This window comes from Mastomys coucha, chromosome X, assembly GCF_008632895.1.
Source record: "Mastomys coucha isolate ucsf_1 chromosome X, UCSF_Mcou_1, whole genome shotgun sequence".
NCBI lineage: Eukaryota > Metazoa > Chordata > Mammalia > Rodentia > Muridae > Mastomys > Mastomys coucha.
The window spans coordinates 97,376,423-97,385,693 of NC_045030.1; positions in this window are offsets into that span (position 1 = coordinate 97,376,423).

Genomic DNA, 9,271 nt, shown 5'->3' on the forward strand with positions numbered 1-9,271 from the left:
ACAATATGAACTAACTAGTACCCTCAGAGCAACCTACTTTTAATAAGGGTTCAACCTCTCCTCTCCCACCACCCAACAGAGATAGTAGAAGCGATATTGGGGAAGTGGACCTGTTCAGTGGAGTTCTTTGGGGGCGAGCTCAGTCTTCTTTGGCAGCAGTTCAATTCTGTAGCAAACACCAAATTTAACTCAGCAGCAACAGACCAGTCCTCTAGGCAGGCAGATACCAGGCACAAACCAGCAGCTACAGTCCAGTCCTTTTGGCAGGCAAACAACAAACATGAACCAGTAGCTATAGTTCAATCTTGAAGAATCTGCAGAAGCTCTTCAATAGGCCTGAGGTGAGGGCCTTGGAAGCAGCAAACTGCCTCAGGAACCTCACAAGCAGTTTTTGGGCAAGTTTCTCTCATGGCTGTGGTACCACAAGTTGAGCTCAACAATGCTATATAAGGTGAACTATTACATGTCTGTCATTAGCAATGAATAGTAGGGCAGTGCAAATCAAACTAATGCTCAGTGCTCCTTTTCCACTCTCTGTGGGGTCATATTTATATTGCTTCATCACAGGTTTTTCCACATGTTTGCCATATCAAGACATCCTTCCACCTGTGTGCCCCAGCAAAACATCATTTGACAGAACTAACTTTCCAAAGAACTAGAAGTTTCCACTTTAGTCTTCTATGTCAGATTTTTAGTATGTTCAGGTTTCTGTATCAGAATGCCACACAGATTAGGGTGGCTAAGAAACAATAGGAATTTACTTGTAGTTTTTGGAAGGTGTGGAGGGTAAGTACCTAATCCTTTATTGGTGTATATTAAATTTAACATTTTACTCTTGTTCTCTCATCTATTTCCTTTTGAGTTTTCCAATCTGCCTAGTTTTTTTCCAAATACCCTTTTACAGTAAAATATTTTTGAAACTTAAGACAACTTTTCAGAACAACATCCCTCATATGCTTCAATTTACACTCAGCTTTCTATATTATATTTTATTATATAAGTTACAGAGGCCACCTCCAGTAGATAGGCACAACCCCTACATGAGGGATGAAGCTATGCATCCATCTCAAAAATTTTAACCCAGAATTGTTCCTGTCTAAAGGAAATGCCGGGATAAAGAGTGGAGTATAGACTGAAGGAAAGGCCATCATAGACCACCGCACCTAGGGATACATCCCATCTGCAGACACCAAACCATAGCACTATTGCTGACATCAAGAAGTGCTTGCTGAAAGGAGCCTGGTGTAGCTGTCCCCTGTGATGCTCTGCCAGCATCTGACTGATACAGATACAAATGCTTGCAGCCAACCATCAGACTGAGCCTGGGGATCCCAGTGGAAGAGCTAAGGGGAGGACTAAAGGAGCTGAAGAGGTTAGCAACCCCATAGGAAAAACAATATCAACTAACCAGACCTTCTAGAGCTCCCAGGGACTACACCATCAACCACTAAACCACCAACAAAAGAGTATTCATGAATGGGTCCATGGCTTCAGCTACATATGTAGCAGAGGATTGCCTTATCTGGCATCAATGGGAGGGAGGCCCTTGGTCCTGTGGAAGTTCGATGCCCCAGCATAGGGGGGATGCTAGAAAGGTGAGGTGGGAGTGGGTGGGTGGTTGGGGGAGCACCTTCTTAGAGGCAAAGGGGAGGGGATGGGATGGAGGATTTGCAGAGAGGAGACCAGGAAGGGGTACAACATTTGAAATGTAAATAAATAAAATAACTAATTAAAAAACCCAAGACAGTGCCAACCTTTTCCTGATTGTTTTCCTTATATCTAGTCCTTCTTTCCCCTGCTGAGGCCAAAGTCATTTTAATAACAGCTTCTTTTTATGTACAGCACTGTAATCCATGGACCTTCTGACACAGAATGGGACCCAGATGGATACTCACATTTCTACCAATCCCATCATTAGATTTCAATTTCTGTATAAAAGGTATATTTGTCTATTCTCAGAATTTTTTTGCTTCCTTCAAGACTACTTCAAATCCAGTAGCCCTGATTCATTTCTATTTCTTTTATTTAAATTCCAATGTTTATTTAGGCCCAATCTTCAAGTTGAACTTGAAACACTCTAACTTTGGATAATTCAGCTTGACTATTATAATTTTGATGGTAAATGTATGTGCCATTAGATCTTCCATATGCTCACAGTCACCTATTCTATACCTATTATTTTACTCAGTATATTTGTCAATATAAATATTTTACAAAGAATTTACAAAATTTATCTACCAAAAGTATACCATCTGGAAAATAAGTGAACATTTCTATTCCTCTTCAGTTTTCTGATTACCAACAAATATAAACAGTGTCCTTCACAGATTGATCAAACTTTTGAGGATGAATTCTAGGCTAGAACATAGAAGAGAAATCTTATAGTGTGGTTCTGTTAAATATTTTAGATAAGGCACAAAAAAGAGTCATCCCAGAACAATGTTAAATGATTTTATTTAAATTGAAAATTTGGTATCTATATGAGAGTGAATTTTTTCTAAAACATTAAAGAAACAGGAGTTAGAACATATCTTGGTCAATGAAGAGCTTGTGATACAAGCCTAAAAAAAACCCAATTTGTTCCCCTGAACCCATGAAGAAAATCGAATTGTAGTGGTGTGTACTTGCAAACCCAGAACTGGAGAACTCAGAGTACTCCTTTGACTTGCTGACAATCTAGCCTAGACTAATTTGTAAGATCCAGGCCAATGTGAGACCCTATATCAAAGAACATGGGGATACCCAATGTTTATGTCATTTGCCTTCATTTGGCAGAAGTGAAACATAAAGAGAGAATGCAGTAAGAGATAGGTAGCATACCATATTGATTTTCAAAATGAGTTATATCATTATCCATTATGGAAATGTAAATTAACACTACTTTGAGATTTCATCTCACCTTAGCTAAAATGGCTACCATGAACAATAAATACAAATGGCAAAAGGTATTGGCTAAGATTTGGAAGAAGAGGAACCATTATTCATTATTGGTAGAAATGAAATCTGATAGTTACTATGGAAATCATTAATATACATTATACTTAATATTTCTCTTTTTTCCTCTCCATTCAACTCTTCCAATCTCCCCACAAATAGCATTTCCATAGTACCAATATGCACTAAGATTGGGAATATACTCAAAGGTCTTTGTATTGTTGTTGTTGTTTTTGAGAGAGGGTTTCTCTGTGTAGCCCTGGCTGTCCTGAACTCACTGTATAGACCAGGCTGGCCTCAAACTCAGAAATCCTTCTGCCTCTGCCTCCCAGGTGCTGGGATTAAAGTCTAGCGCCACCACTGCCCAACAGGTCTTTGTATTTTATTACAGAGATATTTGCACATCCAAGTTTGTTGTGCCTGTGCTCACAATACCTTGAGATGATAGATAGTTAGTACAAATGTGGTTTATATAAGTTTGATTTCGGTGTAAAGAGAAATGAAATGACAAGATTTATAGGAAAGTGAGTGGACTAGGAAATTATTATATGAAATGAGGTAACCCTGGTTCAAAAAGACAAATGTTATGTGTTCTCTCATATGAAGATATTAGTTTTGAATTTTCAGATTTTTGTGTTTGTATTGGAGTGAGTAACTTGAAACCAACAGCCAGGAAAGGAACCATGAGATGGTGAGAGTTAGAGAAATTTCTTGAGGAGGGTAGTAACACAAATGATATCAAAGTAGAGAGTGCTGATACGAAGAACGTCAAAGTTTAAAATGAGATAAGGATGTGGTTATGGGAGAAAGGTAGGAGCTGTGAAGAGAATCAGGAGAAATATAAACACCAAGGAGCCACAAACTCTTTGTCTACAATGGTGTACAATATGGAAGATATGCTAGGGCAATGGTAGCATAAAGCTTGTGTGAATAACCAAATAATAGCTGATTTGACATAAGGCCCTAATATTGTTTGTGTGACCAAGAAACTGTTATTAGAAAGCCCAGGAGTCAAGGAGGAAAACCAAATAGTACTGCTGTTTTTTGGGGTTTTTGTTTGTTTGTTTTTTTAAATGTAGTGATAAAATGACTCCTTATGATATTCTGTTATACTCATACATTAGTGTTTGGTTCAATCATCATCAGAGTAGCTTCCACCTGCAGAAGATGAAAACAAATACAAAGACCCACAACCAGACAGTATGCAGAGTGAGAGACCTTAAAACACTCAGTTCTAAATAGGACGTCTCCATCAGATCTCAATACTCAAGGCTTTAGAAACCTGCATAGAGGATGCAAAAGAGTAAAATAGACAGAGGAAACAGAACACTCAAAGAAAACAAGGACTTCTAAATTAACAGGAGAAAAACACATATAAAGTCATAGGGACTGAAACAGAATTCACAGGGCCTTCATGGGTCTGTACCTGCTCCTCTGAGCTTTCAGTTTAGTGCTTTTATTGTATTTCTGAATGTGTGACTGAGCGGTTCCTTGATGTCTTTGGCATCTCTTGGGCTCTTTTACTTCTCTTGGTTTGTCTTGTCCAACTTCAGTGTGATAGTGTTGGTTTTATCTTATTAAACTTTAATACTTGATCTTTATATATATATTATATATAATGAATAGATGAATAAATAAATGAATTAATGAAAATCTAGTCACCAGGGCAAAGGTTAACAACTGAATTGTCATTTATGTCTGCTGAGAGAGGGAAAATCAGGCTTCTCCAATGGGGTAACATTAAGTATATCAACCACTCCAGAGAAGGCCTCATGTTCAGGAGTAGTTGGTCAACATTTAATGGAATCCAGTTTTTCTTATGCTTTTATTTTGTTATAGATTGAAGAGTTTTTGTTGTTGTTGTTGTTGTTGTTGAGGAGGAGGAGGAGGATGTATTTGGGGGGCATTTTATTTTATTTTCTTGGTTTTGGAGGTATGCTTTTGTTTTTGAGAAAGAACTTAAAGTTTGTGGGTAGGGAAGGGAAAGTATCTGGAAAGACATTGGGGAGGGGAAGAATATCATCAACACATATTTAAATTGAAAGCTTAAATTGTTTTAAATAGTAAAAATATAATGAAAGAAATAAGAAAACTAGTTTCAAGAGGAAAAAAACTGGGTGAATGAAAAAGTGTATATAATAAGCCTACAAGTTTATAAATTAACTAAAAAATCCAATAATTAAAACAGAATGATAATAGAAGTGTTCTATGTTGGTGGAAATGATATCCCCAGAAGTCATACATTTTAAAATGAAAAGCCTATTACTAGGTTTAAAATGCCTCCTTTAATTATTGGCCAGGCAGCTCCCAGAAGCTCTCCAAACAATGCCAGCTATTGACATTTCTCTCTGTCGCCCTCCAGAACGAGATGTTAGAACCATATTGCTGAAGACACTACTCACTTGGAGTAAGAATACATAAAAATTATGCTGGAAGCTTCTTCCCTGCTGGCTAGCATTAATAGTGCCAGATGGTTCTATGTGGGCTGCTGTGGGAGAACATTCATCAACAACCTTTTCCACCTGTGAACCCTTCATGCTACAGTAGCAACCAGCCAGGGAAAAAGAAATATGTCCATGTATGCAATTGTAGCATGACAGCATTGAAAATAACCAATCATTTTCTGAGACGTCCCTAGCAAATTCATGTTTGGTACCATAAATTGCTTATGGCTGAGAGGAGTCCACAAGGAGAAATTTACTACTGACATTTTGCTAAAAGAACAACTAGTCAAAATGCCTTCTGGATATGTGTGTTTACATTCATAAGACAATGCTGCTCTTAGCCCCAACCACAGATGCTTCTTTTGGCAGAGAGCAACAGTTAATACAGAAACTCATACTTTCTCAGAATGTAGAAAATAAGTGACTGTTTAGTGTTTAGCCCAAAATGGTATATCTATAGGACACAGGGGAAATAGCAGAAAAGGATTCAGAAAGATTGATTGTAAGAGCCAGAGGATTAGGAGGACTGCAGCTGCTTATTTAGTAAAATATCCTATGCCCAGTTTACTCCTAGTGAATGTACTAACCTTAGACAAATAAAAGTGAACACAGTAAAAACAGAGGTGATCCTTGGTTTTGAGGCTCACAACATACCTACCTACAATTCACCTTGTCTGTGTTGTCTCTAATTCATCATCACTTACCTTAAATAATAGAGGAACACTCCAACCATACTTCTCAATTTCCTTACATTATGACATCCTTTGCATCATTTACTTTCCTGAGAAACATTATCTATTTCTTCTTCTTTTAGATTTTTCTCATCCCCATCTTAAGTTTTCTTTTAAGACACACCAGAACTCAATTCCTTCTACCCTTACTAACATTCTCTTAACTCTGGGAAGGATAACATGGCACCAACAATTGCACTGAAAACAAGCATCAAGCACATAAAAGTTAACTGATTTCTTGCTCTTCCAGTGGAATTTAAGATCTAATCTATACATCTTGAGTTAAGTTAATCAATGTTTATATTATTGTAATCATCAGTGAAAACCCCCATCTGCTTCAAATATACAACTTTAACACAAAGATTAAATAATCTATCTTTCCCGTTACTCCCCATATTTTATCTATCTTTTTTTTTCTGTAGACATAGATGCATTCATTCAATTATGTCTCCTTCAAGTCATGGTAGAATTCCAGAATCTTGGAATTTTTGCAATTAAGGAAATAATTGGAACATTGTTCCTAGTCATAGATACCTTTATCTATATACCTAGAAGAACCAGATACTTTAAATATGTAAGAGAATGGTTATTTGAAATGGGATTTCATTATTTGAAATTGAAATGTGGTGTATATTATATTCTAATTATATATAATATATATAATTTATGTCAGTATTTCTTAGTCAGTAAGTCACCATGTACATGTTGTCTTCTTATAGAGGGAATAGGAAGGTTGAAGAAGAAATGGAAGGGTTGTCAGTTGGAGGTTTTGTTGTGTTCCATGGTGACAACTGGATAGTTTCTAATCTGGAGGATCCTAAGTAAACACACCTTGCTTCATCTTCAGGCTGTCATTTCCCCAGTGTCAAGCTGTCTCCAGCTCCAAACTCACATCATCTTTTAGGTATATTATGAATAACTAGAAAAGGGAAGCTAAAAATATTCAAGCTCAAAGTACTGTTAAGTTACTACAAGCAGCCCCAAACATGCCTAAATTCCTCAAATAACTGAAACATTTAATGAGCTTGATTAAGTCAATAAGCATTTGATGTATACATTAAAATAAAATACTGTACCACACAGGAATGTATAATTGTTACATATTTGTTTTTAATGTTTAAAAGGTGGAAATGATAATTACTTTTATTTATTTTACTGCATAATGATTTTATCAAGTATTTACATTGTGTTCTATAAGTATACACAATTTTAAATAATCATTTAAATATAAACATAATTTTATTAGAAATTATAAAACTCTGGTGAACTCTTATTATTCTATAGTTCCCCCTTTAGCACTCGATCAGGTGTTTCTTCTCTTTTTTTTCTTCCCTAGGTAGTTCTTTACACACTCCCCAAATTTTCTATCTATTGTGTACTTTGTTCATTGTGAGCTGACAATGTTGATACTTTACCATGAAAATTTGCAATCTCAGCAGCAGCTACCTTTACTACTTCACATTTTCCTTTTGAATTTTTAAATGTCTCTATAATGGTGACTAATCATCTTAACTTTCAAGTAACCCTAATAATATGTCCCATCCTGAATTAAACTTCTCTCAAGATGAAATATTTCCTTTTGATTTAGAAATTTGGCTTCCCCTTCAAGCTAAGCTCCTGGAAAACTGACTATATTCATTACCACATCTTGCTTCACACTCACTTTTGGACTTAGTGTAGTTGTAAAATTTTGTTTATGTTTTTTTTTATTTTATTTTATAAAATTCTTAATATTTTTTGTTTGAGAACTTTAATATGAGCACTGAATTAACATCTTCTCTTTCCTTCCTTCACCAACTCCTCCCATGTCTTGTTCCCCATTTCTTCTCAAATTCATGGCCTCTCCTACATGTATATAAATATACATTTTAAAATGAAACTAGTTGAGTTCATTTATGGTTACTCATATGTGTATGTGTTTAGGGTTGATCACTTGGGATTGTATAACATATTAGAAGACTCATCTCTGGGAAACACTGTTTTTCCCTCTTTTACCAAACTATTATGTTTATTATTGTGAGATTTCCCTCATCCATACTGCCATGTTAAAAATTATTGACATTATGTAAGGTGACCACATTGTTGAGATTTTATGGGTTCAGCTTCTCTATCAAATATAGAATGCACTATCTTTCAGTCAGTCTTCTTCAATGTTTCTGAGCCTTCCATGTACGAGTTGTGTTGTAGATATACCAAGTGGAGCTGGGCACCCTACAGTCAGTTACTGGGTGTCTTTTAAGTAGTTGTGGCTTTCTGTAATGATCTCCATAAACTACAAGAATAAATTTCTTTGATGATAGGTGAGAGCTATCCTTAACTCTGAATATAAGGGCTACTATTTAGAATGTAGTTAGAAATTTATACTAATTTAGAAAAGGGTCAGTAACATTCTCCTCTAGGAACCTTAGTCTCATCATCCACAGGTAGGTTAGGCTTAGTAATTCTCTCCTATTGACCAGGACTTAAGCTTTATTAAATGTTGGGTGGGTACCCAAAGGATGTGTCACTTTTCAGACTATCTTGTCATTATTGTCATATTGCCAATTGTGTTGTAGTTCAAAGGCATCACAACTGGGTAAGACTACTGACTGGGTTTTCCTTGACTGTTTTCTAGTCTCCTTCTGATAGTATAAGAGCTAGTCCTGAGAAATGATGCTTGAACATTTTCTTCCGATCAATTCCTCTAAGTCTTGTGCCCAATGTATATGGTATATTAAGCAAGGGGGTATTGCCTTCAAATTTCAATGGCTATAATAACTTTAAAGGGGGTTTCTCCTCTTTCTCCCAATGTTTTCTTAATATATTGGCTGGCACTCATATAAGGAATGAATTCTATCAAGTTCTTCAATTACTGAAAAATTTGCTACACACTAGCAAGTTTTTTGCTTCATAATCCTTTTCTGTTTTGCACTCTGGTGACTCCCCTATGATTCTTAAGATTTTTTTCCTCAGTGTTTCCTAGCACTACATTCAATTTGCTCTAATTTTACCTTATCACAGATTCTCTTATTTCATGTGCTGTCTGACATATAATTGTCTACTGAATATTAGATTTCTTCACTGTGCTCTCTTTAGACCATTGCCCTTATCACTTTACATGTTCTTGTTATTTCAAATACTCTAAAGGCCGAATTGTCATCTTGTATGTGACTAACTCTTCAC